This window comes from Hylaeus volcanicus, chromosome 7, assembly GCF_026283585.1.
Source record: "Hylaeus volcanicus isolate JK05 chromosome 7, UHH_iyHylVolc1.0_haploid, whole genome shotgun sequence".
Taxonomy (NCBI): Eukaryota; Metazoa; Arthropoda; class Insecta; order Hymenoptera; family Colletidae; genus Hylaeus; species Hylaeus volcanicus.
Genome location: NC_071982.1, coordinates 15,779,168 through 15,799,405, shown reverse-complemented (window position 1 = coordinate 15,799,405; position 20,238 = coordinate 15,779,168). Strand labels below are relative to the sequence as shown.

The following is a 20,238-nucleotide window of genomic DNA, read 5'->3' as shown; positions in this document are numbered from 1 at the left end:
AACTCCCAAAAACCAACTTCACCCAAAAATCCAAAACCAAAACATCTCCTCGACGATGTCCCTTCGAATTCTTCCCTGTGAAACTTTCTCATGTTTCTTAAGCTTTCGTAACCGCGATCGTGGACCGTGCAAAATGCCGGAGGATTGGTTTTCGGCGACGTGGAAGATCGGAGCCGAGGACAAGCGAGGCAGTAGCCGGCGTTCGAGCACCGCTCGTTAAAAGGAACCGCCGCGTCGGTGCAATATCTCATTACATTTTTGCCACGGCGCGTAATAGCCTCTCGATTTACACTCCGGCTCGAAAGTGTACTTTTGCGCCGGGCCGCCCGTTAGGTGGCAACCAATCGAGCCGATGAACGAAGGTAAACCCTCGTCGAGGCGAAGCGCTAACCAGTAACCAGTCACTTCCACAGTAATTACGGGGCTGGCTCGCGTTTGCGTTTTATAGGCGAACCCTGGGACCGAGACGGGACCAGACGAGACGACTCACTCACTCGATTATTGCATTACCCATGCATAGCTCTCGTCTTGGTCAATACCAGCCCGGAGCTGCGGTGCCCGACCTCATTTGCTCTTCCGCGTCCACTTGTCCAGCGCGCGGGTCAGGGTGGCCCTTGCCATTTGCTCCGAAGCAGAAAGGTAGTTGGGAAGTTGGCATTTTTTGGTCGATAGTTTATGATGTGGTTGCACTAATGGATTTGGGGGGAATGGTGGTATTCGTCTGTGGATACGAATCGGACCCAAATACCGAGACACGGGTATCGAGAGCAGGACATCGACTCGCGCGGAAGACGAATTTCCTTCGAACTGGGATCACAGGTAATTCGTTATCCCAGAGGGCAGATACGCTCAGCACGAGCGACAAAAAGGGTACACGTAGGGACAAACCAGGATGTGGCGAAGCGTGCAACTTGCGACGAAAAGAAACGAGTTTTGTGATGTGTCAGCCGAAATGTCCACCGCTAATTAAGAAATCGAATCCGTCGATGTACCAGAATGAGGAACAGGGCGTGTTGGTACAGAGTCTGAGAATCGCGAGGAAAGATATACATACTTTAACGCGAAAAGAAGGATGCCGAGGAGGAGGTAAAGCGTCGAGGCATGAAGAAGGAAGGAAAGTCCCTAATTAGGGGTTGAAGCATTTATTTAATATTTCTTTTGGTATTGTTGAGCGAACTCGAAAATATTAAAAAATTAAAGAATCAGTTATAAACACACTTGTCGGGATTTTAGTAATATATGTATACGTGGAAGTATATTGCAGACGATTCAAATTAGCCATTATCAAATAAACTAAAAAACATTCATAATTAATGTTAGAAAAATACTCGCTACAAATTTAGTTATATATAGCTGCATGCCATACCTGTTTCTTGACTCGGTACTTTTACCGTTCCTTTTTCGTTTATGGTCGTTTCTCATCATCCGTGGAATCTAATTTACTGTCATAAGCGCGCCGATACTTTCGCGCTAATTACCGCGAGAAACGCGTGTTTTATAGACGGCGATTTTTATGGGAAAATATAAATAGCGACTTGTTCGTCTTCGCGTGGTTTTTTGCTCCCTTTCGGTTGATTCGTTTAATGATACCGGAAGTCGGACCCCGTAAAGCGTCGAGCGCGAATATTTAAGCGCATTAAGAATCCATAAAGGACTTAAATAATCAATTTCTATAAAAGACCTACAGTTTACGGCGGAGCTTTCATTTTATTGACGATTTTACTCGATTGCTTGAGTCGTTCCCGAAATTCGAGATTAGCAAAATATTTATAATCAGATATTCTAACAACGTCATAAAATTGGCAGATTATTATTAATAATTTGGCGAGAATTTATAATTGTTTTTGTACATTAATTATAGAAATATGATACATTTATCACTTATATGATTAACTATACAGCTGTACAGTCGTTGTTTAGTCCTGTCTAAGAAGCGGTGGGTTAGATCTAGGTTATGCCACTTAGAGAACGAGGTTGGAAAAATTTAATTGCCGCTATAAATTATTAAACCCGCCGTCCTAAATTTCCAAAGATCGCGAAAACTCATTATGAAGGCCGAGAAGAGTCGATTTTTGATGTTTGTCAATCGTTTTCAACATTCTTAATAAGTTTTGTGTTCTGCCTTACGAATTAAAAATGGTAGCCTAAAGTAGAAACTTTATTTTTAATTAACCATACAATCAACATCGCAACATTGCTAAACGATCGGAATTCCTGGTATAAAAATCGCTGATATGCGTGCAAGAATCCTCTTTCCCCAAGTCCATGGGAATGTACACGCACACTTAATTATCGTTCCGTCTGTCTATCGTAGGTTACCATGTATCGATGGGAAATCGTTATCGATCATCCGTAATCGGCGCACGTGAGCGGCGCTATCGTGTAACAACGAGTTACGATACATGTGTAATGGTAATGCGATGTTACGGGAGTTCGTTCCACGGTTGTTCGTCGACATGGCACCGAAAGAAGACGTAGAGTTTCTTGTCACGTGAGCCAATCAACGGGCCGAACGATCGAAGACGTCCAATTTCGCACCGATCATAGGTTGGTAATCATAGCTATTAACTCGGTCGTGACACTACATTGTAAATATCTTCTTGCGATGCTGGCAATTATGAGCGCGGAATAACTGGCGTTAAGTGTCTGCTGATCCTTGCGTTACTTTCAAGGAAGACTGGTGTTTGCTTAGAGATGTTTTCGTTTTTTCAGTTTATGTGTTCTTGCAGTTGTTTCTTTAGAATAGTCTCTTATCCATCACCTTATAAATATTATGTATCGTTCTGTTCCTACCTCAAAATTAAAATCGACTAGGAAGATCAACACGAACAACATTTTTGTTAGTTTCATAGTTACAAGTAGCCCAAAACGGTCACAACAAAAGCTCTCGATTAACAACCGACATCATCAGTCACGACCCATCGTAAAATAATAACGAAGTAATATTGATATAAACAAGTCCAGGACGCCCCCTCGGGTTCGCGTTTCTCGATACCCCTCGAATGTTAATTATCGAGTATCGCGACTCGGTTTTTCCTGCACGCTTGTCACGCGAGCTTGTACCATCTCTCTAAAAATAAGCCATCGTTATTAACGAGGCCCTATTCTGTCGAGATACCAGGTCAAACGTGTCGATCGTTCGGACGGCAACTTCCGGAATTCGCCACCTTCGGGTTTCCCGCGGACGCCAATTATTACCGTCATCATCAGCGTTGTAAAATGTTTTTTATGTGATCCCCTCGTGCCTGACGAGTGTTCTCAAGGTTCTTTTTGCTTTTCTCGTGCCACTGACCCCTATTGGCTTCTATGAATTGTGTCATTGAACGTCACTGTAGCATAAAACTAACATGGTTAAGACCGTTCAAGTGGTCAACATTCTTAAAATGTGATTAAACACGTATGCGATACCTCTTAAAAAAATGTCTTAGGTTACAAAGCAAACAAAATCCAAAGGACCCCTGAAAATCGACCTCCCAGCCTAGGATAGCCTTCGAAAAAATGTCCCCCAAGGAAGAAAGATGTCCCAATCACCATCTAGCCTCTCCCGACACCCCAACGTCACCTTCCACCCAGAATTCACTTTAAAATTCACGCAAAGCTTCGAGACGCGTTCCTGCGAGAGTTTATTGCAGTCGCCAAGCCATCCTGATGGCTCTCTAGCCCCGTGGTAGCCATAAACGTTCCCGACAAAGTTTTTCCCCGAATGCTAATTACCACAATTACGAGCCGCGCTCTCGGCCGTGTTGGCATCGTCCGCGCACGTCACGCGCGCTAGTCGAAAGAAGACATCAATCCTCGCGGCTCGAATCCGCGCCATTGAGGGAACACGCTCGTCGAGTCGTTTTATTCCTGTTGGTCGGGGCATTCGTAACGAGCGGGAGCGCGCGACAGTAAAACGGTGCCACTCCGGGGCCCGTCCCTCTTCTCATTTATTTCTTCACCGTGTTCCCTCTTCTTGTTCGCGCCTTAACGCTTCTGCCTCGGCGAGGAGCTCGCGCGTAACAGCGCGGCTCTCGAGATCGCGCAGCCTCGGCTGGGCCACGGGTTTTATGCACCCGGCTAAGAAGGTTTTTGCCCACGGTCAGCTTCGTTATGGGCCCTGGTATGAGTTATGCTAATTGAATGTATGATAACCGGCGACTTTAATTGGAGTGTTACCCCTTGCGCGTTCGCGTTGCCCTGACATTTTTCCTGCCGATGGAACGACGCCATGTTGGTCTTGGAGGGAGAACTAGAGGACTTTTCTAGGATCTTTTGGAGAGGAAGATTTGTTTGTTTATCTCGTGCGTAGGCTTTCTTTGTGGAAAGTGATTATTGCAGCAAGAATTTTTGTTGTTGTTATTGAAAGCTCGGTGTTTGTGGATTATATGTTCGTCATTTTCAGAATGATCAATTTTGATGAATACTGTATTTATATAAGGTTTCGCCCCACTCCGTTTTTAGCCATTTCACTCCATTTCAACCTAAATATTATTTTTCTATTCAAGCTGCCACGCTTAATTATAAATTTTCTCTGTCAATTAAAATTCTTTCCTCTCGCAACGTTCCTTTCTCCAGTTGCTCTCACGAATGCTTTAATTTACAATTTTGCAATAATCCTCTTGACCATGGCGTAATTACAAAAACTGAAGTCAAAGCTTGACAAGCAGGGGCTACTTTAATTTCGTGATTTTGCACCTGTATCCCCTGTCTTCGCATCGGGAGACACGATACGTGACTCGAGAGCAAGAATCTGGACATCTGTGCTCGAATTATCGCATGTCCACCAATAAATTTGAAACACGTTATTCAATTACGTTCGATTTTAATCACCTTTAATTAGCGCTGATTGCGAAACATTTACCGTGACAGGAGTAATCGAATCGGTTTTATTTTTGGTTTCGGATCGCGAGGAATCACGACGCGACGGGTGGCCTAATTTAGCTCGTGTTAACGTTGTTGCGTTGTGTTTCAAAAATTCATATGTTATTGCAATTTATTGCATGCACTCTTAACATGCATCCTTGATTCACCTGCGTAACCAATTCGAACTTGTATTAGTAACAATATCAATTTATTCTTCTTAATATCATGATGCATTTTATTTTTGTCAAGATAAAATGCAAGATGTTTGGGGTCTCTTTTGCTTTTTTTGGTAGTGAAAGAAGACGAAGACTTAAGACAGAAATTGATTTGGTCTTAAGATCAACTTTGCTGCGAGTACATAACAGGTCTACGCTTCAATGTAGCTATATGACGCGCTTCAAGAGATAGAACCAGTTATCTGAATTAATTTTCACGCTGATAAACATTTGCAGTGGGGATTATAAGAGATTTGAAAAATACAGTTCTCGGTGTATGGGATAGAAATGTTGCTCATGCGTGAAATAGGGAATCAAAATTAATTACATTCTCAATTTAAACGAATTTTTATACCTTTCACAATAAAAGAATATACAATATTAAAATGAGACAGCATATATACTCTATAAACTTTATATTATTATCATACTTTAAATAAAATGAATATAAAAAAAAATGTTGTTGCGGGAAATCTAAAATTTAAAATTCGTTTCTCAACAGGTTAAATGAATTCGTTATTAGTTTATTCGCTATTCGAGTGTACTTATTCGTTTAAATCAATTTTTGCTCGCGATTCACTTGATATTATAACCGAAAACAGAACACGAAGCAAGAACTGTTCAAATGATATACAAGAGTGTCTGAACGTCTCATTAAAAAGTTGAATTGCTATACCTACATTGGGGCCCGATTACTCAAAATGCAGGCTCGCGGTAACTTTATTTTTTCGCCGCGTTCAAGGTGCACGCGCTGAATCGGCAGGTGATCCCTCTGCTTTGGCTGTCAAGTGTTCAATTTCTAATTGCAATCCTCGAAGACAACGTTGAAAAGGGAATGAAAAAGTTGCCTGGCCGAGAAGATAACGGCGGCAAATGCAAAGAAATACCTCTTTTGTTAAACAGCCAGACTGCTTAGGGGTGGATTTCGATCTTCCCTAATTGTCTGGATCTCCTAATTTGGCTGGCATTATCGTTTTTCTGGTTATCTTCTGATCGAATAGTAGTACCTTCTCTTTCCTTTTCACGTCTTCTCTGCTTTTTATCTATTTGTTTATTGAATAGAGTTAACCGAAGGAGGATAATTCTTAAACAAATACTAGTAATGAAAGTAATAACGAATTCATTCAATTTCTTGAGAGACGAATTTTCAAAATTGTGCAAAAGATTAATTAACTAACACTCGAATAGATACCAGCCTCAAGCTCATTCCGCTCACCCATAAGGACACTGTTACGCCAATAATCATCGCACCGTCTCGCAGCCGCCCCTCGTTTTACAACTCAATTATACTCGCGGCCTTGCTCTATCACGTCCCCCTACCCCCGATATTTTTGTCCCCTTTATGCAATCACGTAAAACGGTGTAATCGCAATTATTTTATTGTCCCTGGTATAATTGCTCCTCGGTCCCTTTATTTCTCCATTCGATCAGGGAACGTGTGGGCCCCGCGAGTAAACTCCAAAGAATAAAAAAAAAAAAGGAGAAGGGGGTAGGGCACGAGGATAAAGAAGGAACGGAACAAGGAGCGAAGGAAAGAGGTACAGCGGTGGCACAGTGAGAAAGAGGTAAAGTGAAATCGGCTCGTACGACCTCTTTAAGGGTCCCTCGGCTTAATTGCTGTTAATTGCATTTTAGTCACTTGATTCGTCGGGGTACCAGCTTCACGTACACCAGCGGGATCGTCCTTGTACGGGAACCGTCCAGCTCGATGTACCTACACTCCACGGGACAGGCATGCTGGCCGGATTCTCCGTTTTTGTCCCTTTCGAGGGGCCCTCCGACATGCGGATAACATCGATTTCTCTGCGTCCTTTTTCGTGCTGCACGGCCCCCTTAAGGCCACCATCCAGATTCCGATTTCATTGCGCTAGCTCCGAGACGCTGGGGAGTTTTTGGACGATATCCGGCGATAATCGTCGTTCATTTTCGAACAATGTCCGCGGCAGGTGAAGTTACCCGCGAAGGTACGCCGGTGGATCATGTTTCAGGCGTTCTAACTTAATTGCGCTTTGATCGCGGGTATTCGCGAGCGGGGAATTTAATTAGACTAACCGAGAGGAGCGTTGGCAGATGCCGCGGGGACGTCGTTTTAAACAAAACGGGACGTAAGGAATTTTTTGGAGAAGTCGGGGATGAGTTAACTGGGATTGGTATTCTAAGGTATTAAAGTAGCGATTATTGAGAAATTTGTAAGTTACAGTATTGGATGCGTAAGTCGACGGTTCCAGCGTCATTCTAAACACAGATTACGAAACGTGGTTGATACATTATCGCGGTGACACGCGAGTAATAACGTTTCGAGCTACTGCCAGATGCGCCAATGTCACACTTCATAGGTCAGCCTTTCGTGGCGCACCACGGGGGTCCATCGCGGTCCCATCGTGGGTCGTTTGCACCCCGTTCAGGGATCCCCTGGCCAACACCGTATCGTCTTTCTGTTAGGAAAACAGATCGCGTTATTACGTGTCATCTGCTTTCACGCGGGGACATCTCTCCGAATTAGAGTCTTTTATTTCTTTTTCTTTAAAAAGTAAGTGAAACGAAGGTGAATGTGGGTGTAGACAAGGTATTGTTTACTTGTTACTTACAAAAGAATATTCCATTCAAAGTAGAACTCGTTCACTCCAAAACACTTGTTCCCAAAAATTGCACACTGTTAAATAAATGCTACCTCGCTTATATCATCAATTCCGGTCCGAAATTCGAGTTAAACAGCTCCCTGAACATTCCCCGTGTTTACAATGTCACTCCTCCCAATTTTCGCAAAAAGCACCGCCTATCCTCCATAATAAGTGCAAAATCGTTGTCCCCTCGTGCCGGTTAAATTCGTCTCGGCCGATTAAGGATCCGCGGCCGCTTTACTTTTCCATCTTAGCTTATAAATCCGGTTTCGGTGTCCGAGCGGACGATTGGCTCATTACTCATCATAAAAATCGGCTTTCCGTCCGTGGTACGGCGACCAGCGGCCATCGGGTAGGGGACATTTTCGTCCCAAAACGGGCGAATCGTTCTCCTAAGGCGTTTCGTAAGAATTTCGCATCCGCGGCTGGATTCCAACGACTGGTTTTACGTCGAAACTGCAAATGGATCGGGAGCTGAAATATGTCGGGCCAATTTGCCGGTGTCTGTTGCCTCCGGGGCCCTGGGTGCGGTGTTGTCTTAAGGTCCGTTTTCACGTGACACCCAGATGCTACTTTTAATGCTGCAGGAGACTGAAAGCTACGGATGTGCTAGGAATTTTGTTCTTCGCTAACGAAATCTTTCTTTTTTACTTTGGATGGATAGATCGCGTTTGTGCAATTGTCAATGTTTTGGGGGATTTGATTTAGTTGACTTCTGTGAAATCAGGTCTTTCCGTGCCACGACATGAAGGGATGAAAGTCTTAGGGGTCTTCTTCATTTTGGAAATCTTTCTTTTTGAAAAATTGAGGTGGATAGCATCTTTGACCATATTAATATTTCGGGGGCTTTGATTACTCCACTTTGAAACCTTCCTTCTTGAGGAATTGGGATGGATTTGAGGAATTTGAGTTGTTCCACTTTTTTGAAATCATAGCTTTCTCGACGAAATGAAGGCTTTAGTGGTGTGAGAGATCTCCTTCTCCATTTTGAAAATATTTATCTCAGATCATGGTACCGAAAGTCGAGATTCCAAAAAAAGTCTTGTATCATTCTCGCAGAATCTCACAGAATCTCACAGAAAAATTAAGAAACTTGATTACTTTCTTTCTTACTCAATTTAAAAGTCGCGACTTTGCGTCTCGTGAAAACGGACCTTTACTCTCTCGTTAGCCGCCCGAAGCTCTCGCCCGTTCCTCTCCTCCTCTTCTCTTTCCTCTTCCTTTCCCACTGATCTTCTCCACGGTCCTTCGGCTCTCCGCCGCGCGTGTTAACGGAGATATATGCGGCAACGCGAGTGAATTCGGCTTGATTGGGCGTGCACAGGTGCTCCGTCCACCCCGAGCGCAGGTGAGTAGTCGAGGGAATCGGTTGTCGCTACCGTGGCGAACACGAGCGCGCGCCTCCCAAAAGGTACTTGGAAAATCTCGGTCGACGAGTGGAACAAGATCTCCCAGACCGCCTTATGGTATCGATCTCTCCTTATTCGAAAGGAAATATTGCGGAAGCTTGTGAGTTATTTCGATCAGTGAGACTTTTCGGTTTCAAAGTATTCGTTTATGGAGAATTCTTTATTTGTAGCCATTGAGGTTGGGTTTGATTGATTTGGACCGAGGTGAGAGAGAAAATTTAATTGTCAACGCATTCTGGAGAATTGTCTGGAATATTCCGTGGTTTTCTGTATTGTGCTTTAATTAAACTCTGTACATCGATCAGAGATTCCACGAATCCTAATCAGACGAGCGGATATCAATCAGCGTTTTCAATTGAAGCTGGTCGCTAAAGAGCCCAGCGATTCTAAGCCTAGGAACGGAAGCTCGTAACTTATCGTTACCGGAATCATTATTCCCGTCTCGAAATTAATCCCGTCGAGCCGTGCGGCGGGGTCATTACGTTTTTACGGATTCGTACAGTCGAGAACAGGGGGTCCGTCGATGGACGCACCAAATTTAGATCGCTCGGTCGCCCCTGTCCCCTCGTAAATCGACGACTGAGTGACAGTTGCCATAAAGTCGCCAAAAGTTCTCCCTGGGGCGAGTTCCGCTGGCCACGGGGTTAGAAAGATGGACAGTCCACGGGATCCACGTGACTTCATAAATCTCGCGGGCGCATGATCGAAATTTATTACGGATTAAAATGCGACGGGTCGGGGCAATATCAATTAAATCCTCGTGGGCCAGTCGCGATTGGGAGAACCGTCGATCATGGGGATTCGTCCTTTCCTGGGGCAAAAAAGCGGACCATTCCTCGCGACAGCCACCGAAAAGAACCCTGGTACGGGCTAGCGAAGTATTCGAGTTAAAATGAACTCTGAAATTGAAATTCATCGTGTTTATGAATAATATTTGAGGGGATAGATTGTTAATAATAAAATGGATCTTAAATATAATTGGGTAGGATGTAATGGAATAATATAATTTAATGTTAGGATTCACTGCTACCTTCACCACACACTAAAAATTCACATTCACATCCACACAGAACCAACACAACCCCGTTCTCGAAAACCTCGAACCAGCAATTCTCCTTGTCAAAGGACACAAAAGTCCTCTTCGATCATGGCGATCAGGAGCCCCCTTTGCGTAGAGAATAATAACCAGACAACGACAGCACCAACCGCAGTTTATTTGTTCACGAATCTACTTCCTCTCTCCTCTACCACTTTTCTAACATCTAACATCCCCAGGCTAGTTTCAGGGTGGATTCGAGGCTGTCGCTAGGCCGCAAACCGCAAAGTGCATCGACCCTTTTTGCTTCCGCTTATTTCTCGGATTTCGTTGGGCTTTCGTTAGAGATCGTGGCACGAGGATGGAGAGAAAAGGGGAACGGTAGGTTCTGCCTTCAATCATTCGAGTAATTATTCGCCAGAAGCAGTTTTGCCCAATTATTTGTGGGGCGCAACGGGGCCTCGGTTCTTCCCCCGACGTCTTCCTTTTCTTCGCGGCCTCTCCGCATCCTCGTCCAGCGTCGTTTCCTTCTGGAGCACCGGTCAGGATTGAGGAATTAAAATTGCTCGAGCTCGCCGGTGCCCCCTCGGATGTTTTCTGCGCGGAGGGAAAGAAAAGGGCACTCGTCGCGCGACGACTATAAAAAGGGTACGTTCGGGGGGCTATCGCTCGAGTTCGACCGCGTGACGAGTTATCGTTCGCGATTCTGTATTGGGAAACGATTTATGGCGACGGGGGGTAGAGGGGGCACCTGGCATTTGGAAAGCGGTGTGTCATTTCACGGATACCTCGCGAGACCACACGTGCGCAGTCCATTTATTCGAAGTTCCAAAGAGTGGTTTGAAGTTAAAATTGTTTCGGGTGACGTGAAAAAGGTGGAGTTTTAGTTACGTTACGCGGAAATTAACCTTTTAGCGGCGGGACTGGTCGATATATCGGCTAGCAGTCAGGTTGGGGACTCCACATAAATTCATTGAATATATATTATAAGTTTCACGTCTATTAATAATAGACTTTAATTATTTAATTATTTCAGAATTAATTGTAATTATTAATTATTTCAGAATTTTATTTTGCAATGTCCAAACATGATTAATAATTGTTATTGAGTGAATGGTGCTCGTTAAATATTATTGATACTTAGAGAGCGAAATGGAGACAAACAATTCTTAATTCTAAATCTAATAAGCCAGTCAATTTCATTCGTGACTTTAAAATTCTTCTGAAGTGATGTCCTTTTAAAGCTCACGTACTTTCTTCACCACGAAAAAATTCCCTCCGATCATACACATGGTGCTACCACGAAAAAACTGCCCGTCATAGTGGCATAACCCCTTAAACGGGCCGTTTGATGCCACCTCGCCGATTCAATTAAACCACCTTCATTGCGCGGATGACGAATGTCGGTCATTCCATCGCGGCGGCAAAACGCATTTTGCCAAACTGCAATTTTGTGCCGGAAACATCCCGCGCCGCGAAAACCGTCCAATTAAAGCACGAAAGGAAAGTCGGCCCTTTAATTGGATACTTAAAACGTTCGAACCAGCACGCACGGTCGGTCGACTTTTATTTTATTCGACAATCATCGGCGTTTTCGCCCGTTCACAATCCTGGAAAGAAGAAAAGAAGATCCCCGCGCGAACAGATCGGCTTCTTCGTGCTCGGGGACCGTCGTTTAAACTTTTCGCATTAAGCTCATAAGCTTAATTGACGGCCTGGACACGCTAATGACTGAATATGCCGCCGAGAAGAAACTGGCCGGGAGGGGAGGTGAAGAAATCGCGAAGCATTAAGCGCAACCCACCCCTGTATGTTCGTTATGCGATTATCCGTAGGGAACAGTCAATCTGTAATAAGGAAAAATTAAGTCGCATAAAATGGCGGTCACACCCAGCGAAATTGTGGGAACGGCTTGTAACCGCGTCTCTGGATTTTGCTGTCGCGAAAGAGGCTTAAAGCGTCTCCTTCGGCGTAATTATAACGTGACATTTCTTAAAAAGGCTTTTTTTGCGGGCACACTTTAATGGTAAATATTGCAGATTCGTTTCTTGGTGTGTGTGTGTGTGTGTGTGTGCGTGCGAGAAGTCCCCGTCGTAAAAGGTAATAGCCGTGAATTTACAGGGTATCTGTATTTTTAAGGGTGTACTTTAATTTTTTCAGTGGCGCGGTAGTGTGTATCAAGTGATCACTTTTAATTCCCAATTAGGGGAAGCTTCTTATGTATCGGGAGACTGAGAAGAGACTTTTTGAGGTGGTAGTTGATCGATGGTCAAATTAGAGATTTTCTTTTAGAAGACGCCCTCAGGGGTTGTAGTTATCTTTGATTGTAGCTACAGTACGGGCTTAGCAATCCCGAGGTACCCGAGCTATAAGGGAATCAGTGGGCCCCGATAGATGTGTAAAGGAACGTTAATGCAAGACGTTAAGAATTGATATCAAAATGTCATAAACATGGAGTACACATTCCCAGTTTTAAATGCGTCAAAAGTATCATTTGCCGAAATTCCTCATCCTTCCATCAGGGTGTGCGGAAGATCCTTAGATCAAGGAGAGGTTTCTGCACCCCCCCCCCCCTCAAATCGTTCCATTAAAGAGTCATAAACGTGTTCACACATTCCCAGTTTGAAATGCATCAAGAGTATCATTTCCAGGGGCTCCTCACCCTTCCATCGGGATGTTGTAAGCCCTTGAGGTGTATCGTATGCCGCGTGGCTGGTGGATCTCGACCCGGGCGGGGGGCTTACCGGAAGATTACCAGCGCATTCTGCTGCTACCAGATAACACTGTGTAAGTTGTCAACCGTTCACACCAGTTTTCGGGAGCGTGGTCCCTCTCGTGGCTGGAATAATTGAACTTCTCTGTCCCACTCCACTGACCTGGCCAGCCGTTCCGAAAGATCGGAGATAACGGTCGGTTCGTAATTGGATGATTTTCATGGGGAACGGTTCTGGGCTGAAAGTAAACGATAAAACCGCGGATAAAGGCGCCGATTCTCACTGATTTTCGTCCTCTCCCCTCGCCGCCCCCGACCACGACCCATTTTCCCACCTCTTTTTCTCGCCCGTCCCACCCTGGACACGTGGAATAAATATAGTGATTTTCTCGGGGCCACCCAGACGCAACCTGGCCTCCACAGGGCTATACTTACTGGGATTTAGGTTTCGAAGTGTTTTGTGAAATTCAATTTTTATATACCTTCGACAAAAAATATTTTTTTTGGGGGGGGGGGGGAAATTATTCGCATTTATACGAGATAATAATTGAATTTTATATAATTATCGAATAGTTAATTGTGGGATTTGCCTGCTTCGTGTGAGCGGGCTGCGTGACAAATGCTCACAGGTGTCGGAAGGCTTTCTATGCGGGTTTCTAGAACGGAACATTTATGGCTGCGTCGTCTTGGCTCCCTGCCGAGTTTACGAGAGTCATTATATTTGTTTCACCTAGTATACCTACAGAGTTACACAAGGGCGAAGGTGCTGTTTCGACGTTGCTCGCGTTTAAGTTGTTAATTGAATTGCGTAAGACAGAGTAATAATGTCGAACGCTGTCGAACAATAGGCGAAATGTAAATATGGAGTTTTTCTTGAGGTTTTATTCGATTAATTATAGGCTTTTCCGAGATGTTTAGCAACATGAGCAAGCCTTTTAATTATAGCTCTCCAGTTAAATTTTGTTTAAAAATTGTTAACAATGGATGCAGGCTGAGATAAGGACTGACGTGACGATGTTATCGCACGTTTGCCTACATTCAATGACGCACAATGAATATAACCCTAAGGTCGAGTGTACTCATCGTTGTCGGAAGAATCAGGGGTCGAATGGTATGAAGTAGGGTGGCCACCCCAATGCGTGAAAGGATGATAACCCTGACGTGTGTCGACTAACCCTCGCGTGGAAAACACGTTTAATGTGTTTATACACTCGACGACTAATCGATCGCGATGCAAAGCTGGCAATACTGCTACTTAAGCTTGCAAATCTAAAAGAAATAATGGAGAACATGCATTGCAATCTGCAGACTAGGTTTGGTAATTAAAGTTCCAATCCGACCCGTAATACGAAATTATTATTCTAATCGACACTATAAAGAAATTCCTCCAGTCTTTACTCAACCTTTGTCTCATATTTACCCACCACTCTGAATAAGGAAACCTAAAATATCATTCCACAAGTCACAAGGAAGTATCAAGCAATTTGAAATCAATTTCATTACAACACCTTTAACATCGCTATTAGATAACTTCTTGAACTCAGGAAGACCAACAATTTCCTCGTAAATCTTTCCCCGGAAACGTGTAATTTCTAATCCACTCGCCATTCCTTATCTGCCTGCTGCACTGAAATTAGACGACCGTTAGAGTGAAACTTTCCTCCGAATCTAGAATCAAAGCGATCCGTGATACACGATCATTTGTGAGAAATAAAAACGATTCATTTAGAGATACAATGTCTGTTTTCAGAAAATTAGTATCATCGAGTGATACCAATCTTGTGTTTGTTTTCATACAGAAGAATTTTAGCGATTCCCGATACTTTCTACGTGCTTGACCCCATGAGTATAGGTTCGAGGTGAGGGCCGTTATTATAAAACCACAGGTATTTGGAAATTTATGTGTAATACGTCTCTGAAGAAGTATAGTGTTTCTGTAAGAGGAACTATAAGTGTCAACTTGACAATTTCATTATCGAATGTTCGGGAAAAATTCCGTGTTGGAAGTAATCCCAGAATTTAGTATCAGATGATTATATTTTCAACAATGCAACTTTTTACCTCGGCTACTTCGGAATAAGTCTCATAATATGATTGATTCTCGGCAATAACCGTGGGTGGTCGAATGCCTGGGCGATTCGAACGAAAGGTCCGTGTCGCGACACCTTTCTGCAAAGAGAATTCCGCTAAATCTCGCATGGATCACTCCCATAATCGCGTACATCGGCGTTTATCGGCAGCAGCGTAATTACGAGTCATTAGAGTCGACTGGGAGGCGATTCGACTCGCACGTAAAATCGCGAGTGCCTCTATGCTTCTCCACGGTTGGAGAGAAGCACCGCGAGGCGTGAAAGAATTCGTAAAAAGGAGCCCAGGAAATCCGCGACGATTTACGTGTTTATACCGAAAGGCCTTCTGCAACTACAGCTAGCTTAAAAATTATTCCTACAGTCAATAATTTAAAATGACATCGCGTAGATAACGGTTGCATTGTTAGGTAATAAAACGAAAAAATAATAGTCTAAGGTAAAGGAAACAGTAAATTAAAAAGAGACGAAGGTATTAGCGAAGTTTGTGTCAGCTGAGTGAAATTTGCTTCGATATGCTGGCTTAAATCAGTTATGAAAATTGCAAGGTACCAGCCATACTTATTCAAATGACCAAGATCTGAAAACAAGTCCAGTAAGGATTGTCGAAGAATTTTAAAAGAATTCAACGAAGTCGAAGATACGGTAGAGCGACTCGTGCAAAATCTGACACGATTTAAAAAAAAGCATACTTGTTTTCCTACGTGCTTCGTTGCAGACGAAGCAAAACCAGTCTTCTTTATCGAGAGAGACGATGGTATCTTCGGAAGTGTCTTACTAAGTTGACGGAGCATTAAGACGGAGGCGATTTGTGTTTGCAACGTGATTTATATATTTACTTGTTCGATATTTCGTTTTGTATCCTTCTGTATCCTTCTGTATCCTTCACTTATGATTCTCTACCGTTCGTTTCCTCACACTCTCGATTTCCACCTTTTTCGAGAAATTCACCGGTTTCCGAGGATTTCTCGCGATCTCGTGGCATGCGTGCGAACGATCACGTTCCTCCGCAACAAAATTGTACGAAAGCTGGAACGAACCATGATAATGGCCCACGGGATCCCTTTGAAAGCGGCGGCCAGGACAGAGACCAAGGGGACTCGATTATTTCCAATTCCAAAACGCGATCTGTATCGACCCACGCCAGGAGCGAATCTATCTCGAAGAATACTTCTCCATTTTCTGCATTTACATCTGTATGTTCGATTTTATAACTTTCAATGGTTGGTCGGTCTTGTTTGTTGGATTTTCTTTTGTATTTATTATTGTACCACTTGAATTATTTTTCCAATAATAAAATTTGCCATTCAAGAAACATTCGAAAAAAGAAAAGGACTCGAAATAATCAGTGCGAGGTTCCGATAGGTTCGTGTTTGGCACTGCTCGAATCGTTTTCAGGATGTAGCCGACGACACGAGAACCTGTCGTTCCCGATAATGGCGACAATGTTGAAATCGAGCGCGATTAGTCGCGCCAGCGATTGGCCAGTCGGCCGTGGGTAAAAGTAAATCCTCTTCACAGCTGTGCTCATTACTTCTGAACGGTGGGACAAGTGTGTCGGCCAGGTGTCGGCTCGTATGCGCGTACGCGCATCACCCGGAGCGAAAGTACACCCTTTCTCACCACCGAACCTTGTCATTTTCGAGTTGCCAAGTCGCGACTCCCGGTGTCTCGGACGGTTTGCATGCTTATTGGTCGCCAACTTCTCCGATTATCCGGCTGATTGCCCGTGTGTGTATTTTGAAGTATGTTAATCGCGGTATTTTGGCCGCGCAGCTGTGTCCCGATCGAAGACCATCCAAGAGATCGGGGGCTACGTGATTTCTTTAATTGGGGGGTCTTGGCTGTGAATGGAAATTCGAGATTGATTTTTCAATGAGAAGGTGGGGGGATGATGATGGACCAGTGGTGGAATTTGATATTTAACACCTCGTTGCATGCTCGTTATCTGGCTGTAACGCGACCACTTAATCCAGGTGTGATTTCTCATTTGCAATTGCTCACGTTGCGTCACTTGTCGTCGCTTTTTGTACCCTCTGTGATACTTTTCTCGAAGGTATCTGTTTGAGAAAATGGGTTATGAATTAATTTTTCTTCTTTCGTGTGCAAAGAGATAGTCGTATTTTTCTTTCATCGTTTACTGTCATGTATGGATTTATATGGGAGACCTAGGTTAGTTTAAAGTTAGGAATTATAAATGAACCAAGACCATTTGATGATACACTGTATATACTGATTCAATGTTTATTTGCCCAATAGACCTTTGGTATAACATCGAAGCCAAATGTCCTTTACGCCAATTCCCGCTTCATTAGTTAACGTTTGAAATTCGAAAAATCGTATCTAACAGTCAGGCCTGTCCACAGGTAGATCCCCCTCTCACGGAGCCTTCCCCTTCTACGCGCCGCGACCGAGAGAGAGAGACCTCAGTGTGCTGTGGAGCGTAGAGCAGAGCAGATGTGGGGGACTGCGCCATCGTGAAACGCGCATACTGGAGCGATCGAGGTGGGGGTGAGCTGCTGGACTCGTGCGAGGTAAATGGACAGGCTTGCTTCAAGCTTTTAAATTTAATTTACGACAACAATCTAACTGTGTTGTGAATATTACTTTAATTTTCTGTAACTCGCCCTCTTGGGACAGTGCAACTAAGGAAATATTTTTAATTAGAACCTGCGTTTGGCCTGTGGCGTCATAGTTGATAATCTGGATTTAATTGAATCTTGCTCAAACTTGAAAAAAGTAACTTTGAAAACTGAATATTATTTTGAAGTAGTGTACCCCTGTGAAACCCTTGCGTTAAATAATTTTTTAAGTAAAAAGCCTAAGGTAAAAACGATATTCGTGACCGAAATAGTTGACAGTTTAGGAAGTAACCTTGAGCAGCCAATGTTATTGGAGCACAAGCGAAGACGATCCAAGCGATCGTCAGGAGGAGGAGGAAGCACGTGTGTGACCGTATCATTAGGATCCCTCTTCGCGACCGTGCCGAGGAGCATTTTTCGGTAGTGTAATGACACTTCGTGCGCGAACCATTTAGGTGGATCCGCGGTAAATTGTTCCGGCCCCGAGGTACGGGCTACGCAGTTCCCTAAATGACAAGAAACAGGCGCAACCTTCGAAATTGCACGCTCTAAACAAAAGCAATTGCGCTACCTGGACGTGCCCGGATGATTTTGCGTGGCGTTCGCCTGTGAGCGATGTAAATTCGCGTCGGACAATCGAAAATCCCTTTAAGCAGCAAGAAGAACATCTCTTTGGCAACGTTTTAACATTGTTCGAGGCATTCTGCAACAATTCGGGTGAATTTGTGAGGTCTGGACGGTTCAAACTGTTACAAGCTCAGCTTTCTTTTATTTCGTAATGCGTAGACATTCTTCGGTTGAATTTTTATACAGGCGTAGTTGTTGAGATATTTTAGTGTTTGTTGCTAGTTCAATATTTAGTGAACGAAGACTTTTTACAAAAATCTAGGAGAGGATTAGTTGTCTAAAAGTTGAAATAATTCGTGTCGGTAGCTAACAGTTATTTATTAGAAGTCCAAGGAAAATGTTGGAAAACTTTTAATATTATTTGCGCGTTGTAATTAAATTCTGGAAGGAACTCAGGGCTGAAAGCAAAAATAACCAAGACTAAAATCTGTGCGTTTCGTGTCGAAATAGTGTGTCGCAACGTTCCACAATGCTAGTAACGCCCGCGCCCACATAGCTGGTCGGTTTTAATAAGCAGGGCGGTCCCGCGTTTAAAAGAAGCGCACAAAGCAGACAAACTCGATGGGTGATTCTCAGAGTTAACCACAGTCCACGCACGTCACACGTAATCACTCCCGGAACCCTGCTTTTACTCTCAGAGGCAGCTCGCTCGTCGATTACGGAAAAACTAAACGTTTGCGAAGAAACCAGCGTGATCGAAGGACGTGAAACGTTACCTCAGCATCTAGGTATTTCCGGTATAGGGCTAAATATGGACAACGCGTGTACAACGTCGTGTTACTGCAGGACAAACTTATCGCGTCACTCGACATTGCTGAAGAGTTGTCGAACTTCAAAATTTTCGATTCTTCATTTTATTATAACTTTGATCAAATTTATACAGAATGATAACGTCTTAATTTGGGTACCACGAAGCTTCGACCTTTTAATTCTGGGCTTCTTTGACCCACTTAATTTAAATCCATGGCCCTAAGAGTAAAATTCATTAATTTAAAGAAGCTTTTGTATAGACGTAAATGTTTGACGACGTTTGATAACCCCCCACAACATCCACGAAACATAAAATGAGCAAAACCACATTGAAAAAAGATATTCATTAACAAAGATACTTATATTAATAAATGTACCATAATGTTAAAAAGGGTTCATTACGAGTGTATCGCGCGTAGCAAGTCTGTAAACGCGAACCTGAACGCTCTCGCGCGGAAAAAGCAAGACGTCAAAGGGAAACCGAGGGACTACGAGATCGGCATAGTTTAACGAACGACGATGTCGGCACCGCTGATATTTCGCAGACAAATCCGCGTTACACTCGCGGTTACCGCAAGAAGCAGTCTCGAATCGATCGACACGTCGCGACAAGATGAAACGTCGCGACAATTTGTGCCCTTGGAACGAGAGGACGCGGAATGCCGCGCGAACTACACCTCGACGTCGTTTCAATTAACGAGGACAAGAAGCGTCCTGACGTTCCTGTCGAGGTTTATTTATATGGAAACCGGACGCCGCTATGTGTCGTTCGCTTTCAATTTTCTGCCACGAAATAAATCGCCCTGACGCGCTAATACTTCACGGTTAGGGGCGAGACGGTTTCAACGAATGGAGACAGGATGTTCGCACGGGGGCATGTCCTTATTTCTGACTTCTTGCATTTTTTGTTTCTTTGTAGATCGAGACGCTGGCTTTGGGATCAGGTTTACTTCGGAAGTGGCGACTTCTTCGGGACAGTTGATAGAGGATGCGAGTAGTTGCAGGCATGCCTGATGATGGAGTATAAAGGTAACGTATTGGCTGCTGTAATGAAAAAAGATGCATCTAAATGTGTCTAAGTAGCGCATTCGTTTAGTCTATGTCAGTGTTTCTCAAGCTTTTATGAAACATGCTTCATCCTCGACGCTTTGGAGATTATAATCCCAACATTTAATTTAAAGAGAACATGCAAAATGGCCTCGAGCCAAAGTGTTGATCCAACTTTTGACAAAATCTGAATACGCGCCTCAAATAAGGAAAAAAAGAGGAAGCATAAGTTATCCTTATTTCGCCAGCGATCCTATTAATTGGGCCACGTCTGCGCACTAAAACGCGCCCCTGTATCTGCCTAAT

General features: G+C 43.8%; 1 long non-coding RNA gene across 1 annotated transcript; it reads left to right on the top strand.

Annotated features, from left to right (window-relative positions):
• The first annotated feature begins 2,402 nt into the window (after positions 1 to 2,402).
• On the top strand, positions 2,403 to 20,005 carry LOC128879675 (uncharacterized). The gene is made up of 3 exons (XR_008457674.1): positions 2,403 to 2,547; positions 17,293 to 17,460; positions 19,805 to 20,005. It is a non-coding gene; the product is annotated as an uncharacterized LOC128879675 (long non-coding RNA).
• The last annotated feature ends 233 nt before the right edge of the window (positions 20,006 to 20,238 follow it).